General features: G+C 49.6%; 1 pseudogene; it reads left to right on the top strand.

Moving 5' to 3' along the window:
- The first annotated feature begins 14,957 nt into the window (after nucleotides 1-14,957).
- Nucleotides 14,958-15,076, top strand: LOC143999962 (5S ribosomal RNA; annotated as a pseudogene).
- The last annotated feature ends 185 nt before the right edge of the window (nucleotides 15,077-15,261 follow it).

Here is a 15,261-nt window from a genome sequence, read left to right as displayed (position 1 = left end):
TCTCAAGACGCTGACAATCCCAGGGATATAATCTGTAAACTTCACAAATATACTATCAAGGACCGGATTATGAAAAAAGTGCGGGGTAAGCCCTTTTATGATTTTGATGGTGCTCGACTGACTTTCTATCAGGATCTCTCGCGGCGCACCCTCATGCGGCGGAGAGCCCTTCGCCCGCTCCTTTCTGTGCTCCAGGCTGCAGGACTGTCCTACCGCTGGGGCTTCCCCTTCTCTCTGCATGTGCTTAAGGATGGCAGGCAGGTGACCCTGCGCACAAAAGACGATCTTCCACATTTTCTATCCTCTCTGGGGCTGAATCCCGTGGACTTTCTGGATTGTAGAGGACCCCCGAGCGACTTGCTTGTCCCCCCCCTTCCTCACAGATGGTCTACAGTCACACGCAAGCATCGACGGAGGGACAGACATAGTTCAACCCGCAACTCTTCAGTGGTTCCTTCTACCACCCGAGACTGATACCGAGCCTGGGCTGTGTGATAGACGGCTGATTGCGGACTTTTTCTACTATGATTGCTGGTGTCTGGGCCTCCCCCCATGGGAATTGTAAATGGGATGTTTTGACCCTGTACCCCCCCCCCCCCGGGTGTTCCAGGGACCTGGATGTGCCCTATGCGGCCGAAGACTGTGGCTGCCGTGGCCGCAAGAATTTTTGGTGACTTCTCTCCAGCCCTTGTTACTGTTTGACTATCAGATTAGGCCTACAGGGTGGAGAATGTTTACATTCCCAATGTTGGAAGGTGGTCTGCCACGGCGCCCCCTTTTTCTTCCCTTTGCGGGGCACCAGGGGTGGGGGGAGGGTTTTTTTTTAATGTGTTTTGGTTTCTGTTTTTATTTCCCCCTTTTCTTTTGCCATCGTAGCTACCTCCGTGACCCCCCCCCCTCTGCAGTTTGCTGTGCGGCTACCGTGGCGGGGGAGCCTCTGCCAGGGATCGGCCAGACTCCATGTCCCCGAATGCAATCAGCCCACACTGGGCTTCACCCCTTTTTTCCTCCTCTTTTATTTTTTACTTTTGTTGCTTTTTTGGATCGGTTTTTCTCCCGAATTGAGGCTATTCTGCTCTCAGATGTGGTGGGCGGGGCGGGGACCTTCCTTTTCCCCCTTGTTTTGGTTTACGTTCCCCACATAGGCCATCCATCCATGGGTTTAGTTCCCTGTTGGGACTTTAGGAGGGGGCTAGGAGCCCCCCCGGATAGTGGGGTGGGTCCCATCTCCCCCCAAACTGCTGCATTGTCTAATTTTGATGTAGCTGTTTTGTTTTTATGTTGTTGGTATTTTTGTACTATTTTTTTGTGTTTTTTATCTCCCTATCTCTCCCCTTTTCTTCTCCCTCTTTTTTCACTCCCCCCTTTTCCTAGGAGCCTGCTGTTGCTGCGGTCCTTACACCAGGCGGGTTGGGACGCTTGCCCAGTCCTCCACCCTCCAACTCTTCCATGTCTACACTCCAGGTAATTTCCTACAATTTACGGGGTCTCTGCTCTCCGGGGAAGAGGAACAAATTGTGGTGGGAACTTAAAAAGTTGAAGGCCCAAGTGGTCTTCCTGCAGGAAACACATTTCACCAGCCATTCCCTACCCAGGTTGCCCACCCATATGTTTAATCAGTGGTTTCACAGTACATCTCCTAAGGCCAAGTCCAGAGGGACTGCCATAGCGTTCCATAAGACGTGCCCTTTTCAGCCAGTGGATAGCAAAATTGACCCTCAGGGCCGATTTGTTTTCCTAAAGGGCACCTTCCTGGACGCTACCCTTGACCTATTGACAGACTTTAAAGCCGGGTATTTAATTTTAGGCGGGGACTTTAATGTCTGCCCGGACCATCTGCTCGACACTTCGAGCACCCGACCCTCACACTCCCATGCCTTTTTCAAACACTTTCGCAAATCACTGCAGGCACACCTTTTACTTGATATCTGGAGGATTTTGCATCCCTCGGGACGAGACTTTAGCTATTACTCGTCCGTCCATGACGTATACACGTGCATAGACCATGTCTATGTTGACCGTCCCACGCTTGAGCTTCTGTAGACGGCATCCATTGGCAGCATCACCCTTTCGGACCATGCACCGGTTGGCGTGACCATTCAATTACCATCTGGTCCCCACAGGGCCTGGACGTGGAGACTGAACGAAAATCTCTTGGATGACTCTGCTGCGGTTGCCAAGGTGTCGGAGACCATCTCCCACTATTTTAGGGAAAACGCCTCGGATGAGATAAGTGCGGGTGTGCTTTGGGAGGGGCACAAAGCCGTGATTAGAGGGGAACTGATATCATTGGGTTCCCAAATCAAGAAAGCACGTCAAGAGGATTTCAACAGGGTTCTGGCCGCCTTACAGGCGGCAGAACTCTCCCATAAGCAGGGGGGGAGCCCAGAGGCTAAGCAGAAGCTTTTTGAATTGCGTGACCTGTTTTTACGTTTATTAGATCGCCACACGTGTAGGCAGGCCAGGCATCTTTCACACAGGTACTATGAACATGGAAACAAATGCGGCCGTATGCTGGCCAGGGCCCTTCGCAAGAAACATGCTCAAGCTTATGTACAGAAGCTCCGTTCCCCCTCGGGTGCCGTTTGGGTCCAATCCAACAAGATTGCCTCGGGGTTCCAGGAATTTTACGCCCAACTTTATAACCTTTCCCCGGCCTCGCCCGCACACGCTCAGCCTCCCAAGTCTGCTGCCATTCAAGAATTTTTAGCGTCGGCGAGAGTCCCTACACTTACGGCGGAACAATGCGTCGACTTGGAGCGGCCGATTTCGCCGGAGGAAATTGCGCTAACGGTGAAATCCCTGCCCAAGGGCAAGAGCCCGGGATCGGATGGTTTTTCAGGTTCCTACTATAAGATCTTCCTGCCCCTCTTAACGCCACATATGTGCACCTACTTTAATTCCATCACGGAGGGGAAGCCTATCCCAACCGAAGCACTGTTGGCACACATTACGGTGCTGCCAAAAGAGGGCAAAGATCCTACCGTCCCCCAGAGCTATCGACCGATTTCCCTTCTTAACGTCGATATTAAGATTCTAGCAAAAGTCCTGGCAAACAGACTTTGGAGTCTTATGCCCCAAATTATTCACCCAGACCAAGCAGGGTTTATTCGTGGCAGGGAGGCGAGAGATAACTCCATCAGGGCAATCCAACTCATTCATTGGGCACGTAACAGTCCTGATCCTAAACCTTGTATCGTCCTTTCGATGGACGCCGAAAAGGCGTTTGACTGCGTCGACTGGGGGTACTTATGGGCGGTACTGGAGGCTCAGGGGTTGGGGACGCATATGATGTCCTCGATTATGGCCTTGTACTCCACTCCGTGTGCACAGGTGAAGGTGAATGGGGTGCTTTCCTCCTGGTTCCCGATTCGAAACGGCACGAGACAGGGGTGTCCACTGTCTCCTCTCCTTTTTGCCTTGGTACTGGAACCACTGCTCTGCAGGGTGAGGGCGAACGCAGACATTAGAGGCCTGAAGGTTGGGATGACGGAGCACAAACTGTCGGCGTATGCGGACGATGTGCTCCTTTATCTCTCTGAACCCCTGATCTCGTTGCCGGTTCTGTTGAAGGAGCTGAGGACTTTTGGTGAGTTATCCAATTTCAAGATAAACCTTTCCAAATTGGAGATTTTGCCTATTCACCTCGCCCCGCCTCAAGCGGACCACCTGCAATTAGCATTCCCCTTTACCTGGGCCACGTCTTCTATTAAATACCTGGGCATCCAGTTGACCAACTGCTTTGATGCCTTATATGCCGCTAATTTCCCCCCCTTATTACATGCGATCAAGGCGGATTTGTTGCAGTGGACCAAAACCGCTTTTACGTGGTTCGGCCGCATTAATATTATTAAAATGAATATCCTGCCCCGAGTATTATTCTTTTTACAAATGATACCCATCTCCCTCCCTAAACTGTTTTTTACCCAATTGAATAGCATTCTGTCGACATTTGTGTGGAACACAAAGAAACCTAGAATAGCCATGGCCTTGCTGAAACGCTCGAAGCTGACGGGGGGTCTGGGGGTTCCGGATATCCAGAGGTACCACAGGGCTATTGTTCTACAGAGGATACTTAATTGGAAATTTCATACTAAGTCAAAAGTGTGGGTCTCTCTGTAAAAATGGCTAGCTGGGAGAGATTTGGCTTATGCGCCCTGGTTGTCCCCAGAATATAGGGGGTTATCGGTGGATGTCTCCCCGCTCACTGTACAGTCTCTTTTGATTTGGGACAAACTGAACAAGACGCTGGGCCTATCCCCCCCTGTTTCTCCGCTTGCCCTGCTGGGAGGGTTCTTATGGTTCCCGCCAGGGGAGCGGAGGGCCTTTTTTGTCCCCTGGGCAGCTGACGGGAATGCCAGTTGTGGACAGTTTCTCAGCGGTGGCTAAACGGTCAGCTATGAATCCCTGCAGACCGGGCATGCGCAGACAGCTATGAATTTTTGGCGATACAGGCAATTGCACCACTTTTTTGAAGCCCATGGCCACTTAATCAGGGACGAAGCGCACCTTACACCATTTGAGCGTTTTTTTGTAGCAGATGAACCCACTCCCCACCTGATCTCCGAATTATATCACTTGCTGGGCTGTGTTACCGAGGTCGCTAGACCGACATACATACGGGTCTGGGAGAGGGAGCTACAACTTGACTTTTCCGTGGCCCAACTGTCCCACCTCTACAAACTCACGTACGCTAGCTCCATGGAGTCCAAAACCCAAGAAACTAATTTTAAAGTACTGTCTCGCTGGTACAGAGTGCCGGCAGACTTAGCACGTATCTACCCTTCGGTATCGGACCGGTGCTGGAGGGAATGTGGCCAATTGGGCACCCTCCTTCATATTTGGTGGGATTGCCCACGAATCAAGCCATTCTGGGAGGACATCCGATCCCGCATAGAGGCAGTTTTGCATCTTGATGTGCCACTGTCTCCGGCCAACTATCTTTTGCACATTCCTCCGATCCCGATTGGTAGATACAAAAAAAGCCCTCTGCCGCATCTGTTGAACGCGGCCAGACGTCTTATACCGATTTACTGGAAACAAACTAGGACTCCCACAGTGGAGGACTGGGTCAAAAAAGTGAATCACATCAGAGAAGCGGAATATTGGGTGGCAACCTGTAGGGGTACACGGGCTAAGTGTGACAGCATATGGCAATCATGGACAGTCTACATGTCCGAAACTATATACGCTACCTCCAGTCTGGACTTGGCTCTACTGGAGCTAGCGGAACCCTCTTTGAGATCCCGCACACACAATGATGTTCCCACCTAGTGGCTGTTTTTCACCTTCTTGCCCCATGGACGGAGAGACGACTTTGCTGCTGAGACTCGCCTGGTGCTGGACCGCTGCACTTCGCAGGGATGTCAAGTAGGCTCCACCCTCCTCCCTTACCCTATCCCCCAATCCCCTCTCTACCCCTTCTTGCCTCTCTCTCACCCTTCCTACTGTTGTTTTTTACCTTCTTTCTCTGTATTCCACACTATAAGATGTTGCCTTTTTTTGTATAATTTGTGTTTATTAGAGAATAAAGCATAAGAAAACAGTGACATACAGTGTAATGTCAGCAATATACCATACATAGTGAGTAACATCAGGGTTACAAAAGATACATATGACGGAACATGTAACTATAACTCGCTAACCACACACTTCAACTAGGGAGCTTCTGAGTACCAGCGAAGCACACCCAAAATGCATAACAGAAGTGCTCTCCGACCCAAGTATTTGGGTAGTAGTTTTACAATCCTGCAACCCTTGATGGACCAACCAACGTGTTTTGAACCAAGTCACTGAAGAAAAAGAAAAAGACGAAAGAAAGAACAGAAGACAAAGAGAGAGTATAGTCAGAGAGAGTAAAGAGAGGGGGGATGAAGAAAGAAAAAAGAGGAGGAAAAAAAAAAGGGAGAAAAAGGAGGGGTGACAGAGGGGGGGAAGAGAAGAAGAGGGGAGCTGCCCGGTCCTGTCTCGAACCAGAAAATAAATAACACACACAAGAAAATAAAAAATAAGAAAGAATTACATCCAAACCTAAGGGTTCACCCAGGTTGCGCCATTATTTGCACATAATCTGATGTGTACTTAAAGGCTACCCAGCAGGCCCAAATCCGTTTCCCCAAGTCTGCTTTTCCTCGGAGGGAGTAGGTAAGATCTTCCAGATGATACGTACGATCCACCTCCAGCAGCCATTGGCGTAGGGATGGGATCGTGGATTGCTTCCACTGACGTGGAATAAGCGCTTTTGCAGCGTTAAGCAAGTGAGGGGTCACAGACTTCTTATAGGACCCTGCTGGGGAGCCTGTGCAGTGAAATAGTATTACCCAGGGATCATTCGGAACCTCATACCCTAAAATAACCTTCAGCCAGTGTAAAACTGTTACCCAATACGGTCTGATGAGGGGACAAAACCACCAGATATGGGCGTGAGAGGCACATTCCCCACAACCTCTCCAACAGAGAGGTGACGTTTGCGGGAAGAGTTTATGCAGGACAACCGGGGTATAATGCCATCTCGTTAACAACTTATAGTTCACTTCTGCAGCCCTTGAAGCCGTAGAAGACAAGTGGGCCATAGACAAGATAGTGAATTTTTGTGCCTCCGAGATCGTGCTGTGCAAATCGTGCTCCCATTTGGCCAAAAAGGTGGGGATACCAGTAGTCGACAGAAGCTGTAGGGTGTGGTAAAAAAAGGACAAGGGTCGCTCCACCGGTTGGTCTTCTAGAAAAGCAGATTCAATGGGGGTTAAATCCGAAAGAGAGCGAAGAGGTTTCGGGAGGGAATGAACAAAATCCACTAGTTGTCTGTAAGTCCATTGATCCATAAGAGTCGCCCTCGCAGAGGGTATCAGTTGCGGCAAGGGTAAAATACCCGCATGGTTGGCAACATGGTGCAAAAGGGGTGAATCCGCCAGCTGCCAGGAATAGATTCTGGGGTCAATATTTCCCGGAGGGAAGTAATTATGTCCGGTCAAAGGCATGATGGGGGAGTTAAAGAGCCACCCGTGTTTTCTACAGAGCAAGTCCCAATTCCGGAGAGTAGAGTGGGTCAGAGTGGAGGTATTGGGAGCCACCGACCTATATTTCTGGGGAATCCAAACTAGAGTGTATAAGTCAGTGCCGCTGAGTGCATGGTCGAGAGCAACCCACAGTTTTGAGTTTTTATGAAATTTCCAATCTGAAATCCTGCATAAGACAGTAGCCATATAATACAATTTAACATTCGGCAGAGCCAAACCCCCCAGCCGCTTGGGCCTATATAAAAGGGCTCTGGACAACCTCGGACGCCTTCTGCTCCACACGTACTGACCAATCAGAGACTCCAAGAGCCCGAATAAACTCGCCGGGATACCCACATGGACCATCTGGAAGAGGAACAACACCCTGGGCAGGACATTCATTTTAATCACTCCAATCTTACCTAGCCATGAATGAGCAACCTGTGACCATCGACGTAGATCAGATCTAATGGCGTTAATGAGGGGAATGTAATTAGCACTAAAGAGGGCTTGGGGCATGGAGGTAAGATAAATACCTAAGTACTTCATTTTGTGGGCTTGCCATGTAAATGGGAAGGAAGCTTGGAGACGACGAACCTCCTCCACCGGGACGGTGACATTTAGAATTTCCGACTTGGACATGTTGATTTTAAAATTGGATATAAGGCCGAATTGTGCGAAGGCAGACATTAAATTGGGGAGGGTAATCATGGGTTGTTGGACATAAAACAGGATGTCATCGGCATAGGCCGCATATTTGTGTTCGGTAGCTGCAACAGTGATCCCATGAATGTTTGGGTTATTTTTAATTGTAGAGAGGAAGGGTTCTAAAGAGATGGCGAAGAGTAGCGGGGAGAGGGGGCACCCCTGACGCGTACCATTATATAGCGTAAACGAGTCGCTTAAGGAGCCATTAACCCGGATTTGAGCCGTTGGGGACTGATATAAAGCCGCGATATGGGACAAGAGAGTCCGCCCGACTCCCAGATGAGATAGGGTAGCCATCAGATACTCCCAGTCCACCCTGTCAAACGCTTTTTCAGCATCCGTTGAAAGTAACAGGGTGGACTGGGAGGTCTTCCGCACATAGTCCATCAATAAGAAAGTGCGAAGGGCATTGTCACGTGCCTCCCTACCCGGAATAAACCCAGTCTGCGCATTAGAAACCCAGCGCGGGAGGAGAGGAAGTAACCGATTCGCGAGAACTTTAGCGTATAATTTAGCATCTAAGTTCAGGAGGGATATTGGGCGATAGCTCCCGCATAGGCTAGGATCTTTCTCCGGCTTAGGAAGCACAGAGATATGTGCGTGCAAAGTTTCAGGGCGAAAAGACCCCCCCCTCGATATCGTGTTCGCGTAAGAGGCAAGGCGGGGCAGCAAGGTCCCTGCAAAGGTTTTATAATACAAGGCCGTAAAGCCATCTGGACCAGGGGCCTTGCCACTCGCCATACCCCTCAGTGCCACACTGAACTCCTGGACCGAGAGTTCCCCATCCAAAGAGTCAAGTACCGCCGGGTCCAGCTTGGGCAAATCCGCCTGTTGTAAATACTCCCGGATTAAAGACTTTTTAGCCTCCACATCCGGCACCGCTGAGGGGACTCGGTAGAGATCTTGATAAAATGCCTGGAATTCTTTGGCAATTCCGGAGGTCTCATACGTAAGTGTATCAGAAGGTGTTTTAATTTTTTCAATATACGTCCTAGTCTTAGTCAGACGTAGGGAGCGCGCCAGTAGCCTCCCCGGCTTGTTACCCCACTCATGATAAGTTTGGGACACTCTACGGGCTTCTCGCTTCCATTGCTCATGGAATAAAACCTTCAATTCCTCCCTTTTCTCCGTTAGTAAGTGAAGGGTAGCTTGCGCCAGGCTGGCCTTATGTTGGGATTCAAGAGAAGCAATGTCCGACAATAGCTTAGTCTGTCGCAATACCGCTTCCCTTTTCCTCCTAGCCCCTAACTCCATAAACTTACCCCGTATGTGGGCCTTATGGGCTTCCCAAAGTGTTCCCGGGGAAATGTCCGGTTGGGCGTTATCGAGAAAATATTGGGTGAGTTCATCCCGCATAGATATGATGTCTGCCTCCTCACTAATCAGGCTCTCATTCAACTTCCAGTTGGTAGCTTTATGGGGCAGTGAAGAAATATTAAGGGTAAGTAAAATAGGGGCATGGTCAGACAGGGGCGAAGATGCGATACTGGAATTTGCCAAGAGAGAAAGATGGTGATGGTCAAGGAAGAAATAGTCAATCCTGGAGTAAGATTGGTGAACACTCGAGAAATATGAGTAGTCCCTCGCCCTCGGATGCATTGTCCTCCAAACCTCAATTAACTGAGCGTCAAAGAGGCGTTTACGTATAAACGCCAGGCTTTTATATGAGACCGAGGACCTCCCCAGGGAGGTATCAAGCATGGGTTCTAACGGTGTATTAAAGTCCCCGGCTAGGACAACGCATCCATAAGCTGTTGCCTTTTATTGACCTACGTGGTATTGAGCTGTGGTGGTGCGTTAGGCTTCCTGTGGGCTGGCTGGCCCTGCGGCCACTTTGTTTGGCTGACGGGGGGAATCCCTCTGTCCGGAGGGGTCCATGCTGGGACGTCCCTCCTGGGCGGGGGGGTTGCTGTGGGCCTGTCCTACCCCCGGGGGACGCTCGGGAGAGGTTGCTGGAGGTGATTGTGCCCCCCTCTCCTGGGCGGCTCCTGGGGGTGGTCCCATGCCTCCCCGGCCTTTTGTATGACGGGAGGTGGGGGACTGGGCTCCGGCCCGTCCTCTCCTTTCCGCTCAGAGGCACCTTGGAGCGGGGCCCTAGCCCACGGAGGCCGGACTTGATGTGTATGAGCTAGAAGACACTCCAGACGTTCATCTCCACCCGTTTGCCTAATTCATGTGTCTGGTTTGAGCCGCCAACTCTTGGCCACTGGGTCAGTTTTTATGGGTGTCATTGTTTCCTACAGTTTATTTGTTCTTTGTTTGGTCCTGACACAGCTGTCTAATGTATACTCAAGTGTGTTTCAATGTCAAAATATCTCAAAATAAAGATTTTACAAAAAAAAAAAAAAGCCTCCTTTTCCATGACTGGCACTGTAGTGCAACTTACAGTCGCAGCTGTGGGGTTGTGTCAGTTCCTCAAGGAACAGGTTAAGCAGATGCTTGGCCTCCTTCCCAGTGAGGAAGTGGAGAATTATGCAGAAATACCTCAAATTCTGTGTTTCCTGATTGATGCGATTTCGGATTCTGTCCAACAAGCATCTCGTTTGTCTCTCCTGTTGGTACACATGCGAAGGGCCCTATGGCTAAATAATTGGGCAAGCTGAGCTATCATGCAAGAAGCATTTGATTGGGTTCCCGTTTAAAGGGGAACGTTTGTTTGTAGAAGAATTAGACAAATTCGTCCAAAAAATTTCAGGGGGTAAATCTACTCTCCTTCCAGTCAAAAGGAGAAAACGTCCATCATTTAGGCGTTCTCTCTCTCCCGGAGCATCAAGCTCTAAGCAGTGGTGACGGCCTTCTCAACCCCCCTCTACAGGAAAGGCTCAAGGCCGGGCCCAGGGGCAGAAGAAATCCTGAGGGCGAAAGCCTGCCAAGCAGAGCCCGAAAGCTTCCTTGTGAAGGAGCGCCCCCGCTCGGCCAAGTGGGGGGAAGGCTCTTGCAGTTTGCAGAAGCCTGGCGGGAAGAGATCCGGGATGAGTGGGTGGTCTCTTCGGTATCTCTGGGCTACAAGCTGGAGTTTCAGGAGATTCCACCTTCTCGCTTTCTAAGGTCAAGGATCCCCAGAGACCCAGTAAAGCAAAGACCGCTATTTCTGGCCTTAGATCACTTACTATCCCAGGGGGTGATAGTAGAAGTGGACCCAAAAGAACAGGGTTCAGGGTTTTACTCGAATCTCTTCACCGTTCCAAAGCCAAATGGAAGTGTCAGACCTATCCTGGATCTGAAGGATCTGAACCGGTTTTTACGCATCCGGTCCTTCTGAATACAGTCAATTCGCACTGTGGTCTCCTCCCTGCAAGGGGGAGAGTTTATGGCATCAATAGACATCAAGGATGCATATCTCCATGTGCCAATTTTTCTCGCACACCAAAAGAATCTAAGGTTTGCGGTAGAGCGGCGCCATTTTCAATTTGTGGCCTTGCCGTTCGGGCTAGCTACGGCCCCTCGAGTCTTCACAAAGATTCTGGACCCTCTCTTGGCAAACCTAAGAGCTCAGGGTATAGCCGTCATGGCTTATCTAGACGATTTGCTTCTCATAGAGAAAACAGTAGCGCTCCTGAACCACAGTGTTACCAGAACGCTAGAACAGCTGGAACGCCTAGGTTGGATTATAAACCTAGAAAAGTCGTCCCTACAGCCTGCTACCAGGTTGGAATACCTAGGTATGGTTATCGACACTGCTCAGGGCAAGGTGTTTCTACCAAGGCCAAAAGCCTTGGCCATTGGGGATCTGGTGCGTCTAATTCTGGGCAGAAGATCTTCCCCCATTCGGTTGTGCATGAGACTCTTTGGGAAAATGGTCGCCTCCTTCGAGGCCGTTCCATTCGCCCAGTTCCACTCAAGGCCTCTGCAAAGATTCATCCTTGCGGCTTGGAACAGGAAGCCCCAGTCCTTGGATCTTCCTATGCGTCTATCCCCAGGGACACGCAAGAGTCTCGTCTAACGAGTCTAAGAGTCTCGTTACAAACCGAGAATTTGCTGAAAGGCAAAACTTTTCTTCCTCTTCCACGGAAGATTATTATGACAAATGGCAGCCTGACAGGCTGGGGAGCAGTGTTGGAGGAGACGTGCTCGCAGTGGAAATGGTCTGCGATCGAGAAGCTATTGCCCATAAATGTCTTGGAGATCCGGGCAGTTTATATGGCTCTCATAAACTGGTCTTTCAGACCTGTTCGGGTTCAGTCCGACAATGCCACAGCAGTGGCCTATATCAATCACCAGGGCGGTACCAGAAGTCTGGTTGCGCAAAAAGAGGTGAATCGTATACTTGTCTGGGCAGAAAGGCATGTTCCATGCCTTTCTGCAGTCTTCATTCCAGGAGTGGAAAATTGGCAGACAGATTTTCTGCGCCGCCAGCAGTTGTGCCTAGGAGAATGGGCTCTGCACCCCGACGTGTTTTGGAACATATGTCGCAGGTGGGGTACTCCAGACGTAGATCTGTTTGCGTCCAGGTTCAACAGAAAACTGGACAAATTCGTGTCAAGGACAAGAGATACACTCGCTCAGGGGTCGGATGCTCTGACAGTTCCCTGGGATCAGTACAATTTGATTTATGCCTTCCCCCCGTGCCCGCTTCTGTCGCGGTTCCTGGGAAGAGTCTAGAGGGAAACAAAGTTGCTTCTTTTGGTAGCCCCGGCTTGGCCCAGGCGACCGTGGTACGCAGAGATCATGAAGTTGGCAGTAGGCAGGCCGTGGATCCTCCCTCTCCGGCCAGATCTGCTCTCACAGGGTCCAATTTACCATGCTGCTTTACACAGTCTGAATTTGACGGTTTGGCTGCTGAGACCCACATTCTGAGAGACCGTGGGCTTTCGGGGCCAGTCCTTTCTACTCTGGTCAATGCCAGAAAGCCGGCCTCCAGGCTTATTTACTACAAAATCTGGAGGGCATATGTTTCCTGTTGTGAACTCAGGGAATGTCATCCTAGAAAGTATGTCATTAGCAGGATCTTGGCCTTCCTCCAGTCAGGCCTAGAAATGAATTTGGCCATAAGCACTATCAAGGTGCATATTTCGGCCTTGTCAGTGTTTTTTCAGAAACCACTTGCATCACATTCCCTGGTGCGGGCTTTCATCCAGGGGGCTATGCGGATAAGGCCGCCAGTCAAACCTCCGGTATGCCCATGGGATCTGAATTTGGTTCTCTCAGCTTTGCAGGGGCAACCTTTTGAACCTTTGCATCAGGCTTCGTTAGTTCTTTTGACTAAAAAATTGGTTTTCTTGGTAGCCATATCCACGGCTAGAAGAGTGTCAGAACTAGCAGCTCTCTCCAGTAAAGAACCGTATCTAATTATTCATAAGGACCTGGTGGTAATGCGTCCCAACAGGTCCTTTCTGCCTAAGGTGGTTTCAGGATTCCATTTGAATCAAGATGTAAGCCTACCATCCTTTTTTCTGGACCCACAGTCTGCAGAAGAAGAATCTTTGCACACTTTGGATGTGGTAAGGGCAATCAGTATCTATCTTCAGGCAACTGCACAGATAAGTAAAACTGATTGCTTATTTATTTTGCCGGAAGGCCCTAGGAAGGGTCAGGTGGCATCAAAATCCACTCTCTCATGGTGGATTAGACAGATTATTTCTCAGGCCTATAGTGTTAAAGGGAAGATCCCTCCTTTTCAAGTGAAAGCGCACTCAACTAGGGCTGTAAGTGCTTCTTGGGCAGTGCATCACCAGGCCTCCCTGGCTCAGATCTGTAAGGCTGCAACTTGGTCATCAGTCCACATATTCACCAGATTCTATCAGGTGGATGTCAGAGGGCAAGAGGATATCGCCTTTGGGCGCAGTGTACTGCAGGCTGCAGTTTAGGTCCTCCGGTCCTTGGCGGTCTATATATTATGATCTGTGTCTCCCTCCCCTCAATCTGAGCATTGCTTTGGGACATCCCACTATGTAATGAAGCTCCTGTGTCCCCTGATGTATGATCAAGAAAATAGGATTTTTATACACAGCTTACCTGTAAAATCCTTTTCTTGAGAGTACATCACGGGACACAGGGCTCCCACCCCTCTTGGGTTTTACGTGGTTTCCTATTGCTTTGCTACAAAACTGAGGTGCCTCCCATATGGGAGGGGTAATATAGGGGAGGAATTCTCCTTAATTGGGGGTTAACCAGTGTCCAATCACCAGAGGTGCCTATATAATTGGTTTTCTTGGTAGCCATATCCACGGCTAGAAGAGTGTCAGAACTAGCAGCTCTCTCCAGTAAAGAACCGTATCTAATTATTCATAAGGACCTGGTGGTAATGCGTCCCAACAGGTCCTTTCTGCCTAAGGTGGTTTCAGGATTCCATTTGAATCAAGATGTAAGCCTACCATCCTTTTTTCTGGACCCACAGTCTGCAGAAGAAGAATCTTTGCACACTTTGGATGTGGTAAGGGCAATCAGTATCTATCTTCAGGCAACTGCACAGATAAGGAAAACTGATTGCTTATTTATTTTGCCGGAAGGCCCTAGGAAGGGTCAGGTGGCATCAAAATCCACTCTCTCATGGTGGATTAGACAGATTATTTCTCAGGCCTATAGTGTTAAAGGGAAGATCCCTCCTTTTCAAGTGAAAGCGCACTCAACTAGGGCTGTAAGTGCTTCTTGGGCAGTGCATCACCAGGCCTCCCTGGCTCAGATCGGTAAGGCTGCAACTTGGTCATCAGTCCACATATTCACCAGATTCTATCAGGTGGATGTCAGAGGGCAAGAGGATATCGCCTTTGGGCGCAGTGTACTGCAGGCTGCAGTTTAGGTCCTCCGGTCCTTGGCGGTCTATATATTATGATCTGTGTCTCCCTCCCCTCAATCTGAGCATTGCTTTGGGACATCCCACTATGTAATGAAGCTCCTGTGTCCCCTGATGTATGATCAAGAAAATAGGATTTTTATACACAGCTTACCTGTAAAATCCTTTTCTTGAGAGTACATCACGGGACACAGGGCTCCCACCCCTCTTGGGTTTTACGTGGTTTCCTATTGCTTTGCTACAAAACTGAGGTGCCTCCCATATGGGAGGGGTTATATAGGGGAGGAATTCTCCTTAATTGGGGGTTAACCAGTGTCCAATCACCAGAGGTGCCTATATAACCCACTATGTAATGAAGCTCCTGTGTCCCGTGATGTACTCTCAAGAAAAGGATTTTACAGGTAAGCTGTATATAAAAATTCTATTTTTTATGTTGTTGGCGTTGACCTGTTTTTTTTCACTTGTTTCCCAAGATGACCATCTTGGCGTTTGTCAAGAGGGTGAGAGTGCCCAAAGAAAGTGCCTACGGCCAAATCACCCTGAAAGTGCCCGATCTTGTCTGATCTCGGAGGTTAAGCATTGTCGGGCCTGATTAGTAACTGGATGGGAGACCGACTGGGAATACCAGGTGCCGTAGGCTTCTTTTTATGCTGTTGGCGTTGACATTTTTTTTTTTCCGCTTGTTTCCCAAGGTGACCATCTTGGCATTTGTCAAGAGGGCTGAGAGAGCCCGAAGAAATCTCCTACGGCCACATCACCCTGAAAGCGCCCGATCTCATCTGATCTCGGAGGCTAAGCAGGGTCCGGTCTGGATAGTACCTAATT

The sequence above is a fragment of the Lithobates pipiens genome, unplaced genomic scaffold (assembly GCF_037356315.1).
Source record: "Lithobates pipiens isolate NorthernLeopardFrog02 unplaced genomic scaffold, aLitPip1_a1.2 Scaffold_19, whole genome shotgun sequence".
NCBI classification, from domain to species: Eukaryota; Metazoa; Chordata; class Amphibia; order Anura; family Ranidae; genus Lithobates; species Lithobates pipiens.
The sequence above is the reverse complement of the archived record's forward strand: the minus strand, read 5'-3'. Positions and strand labels throughout refer to the sequence as shown.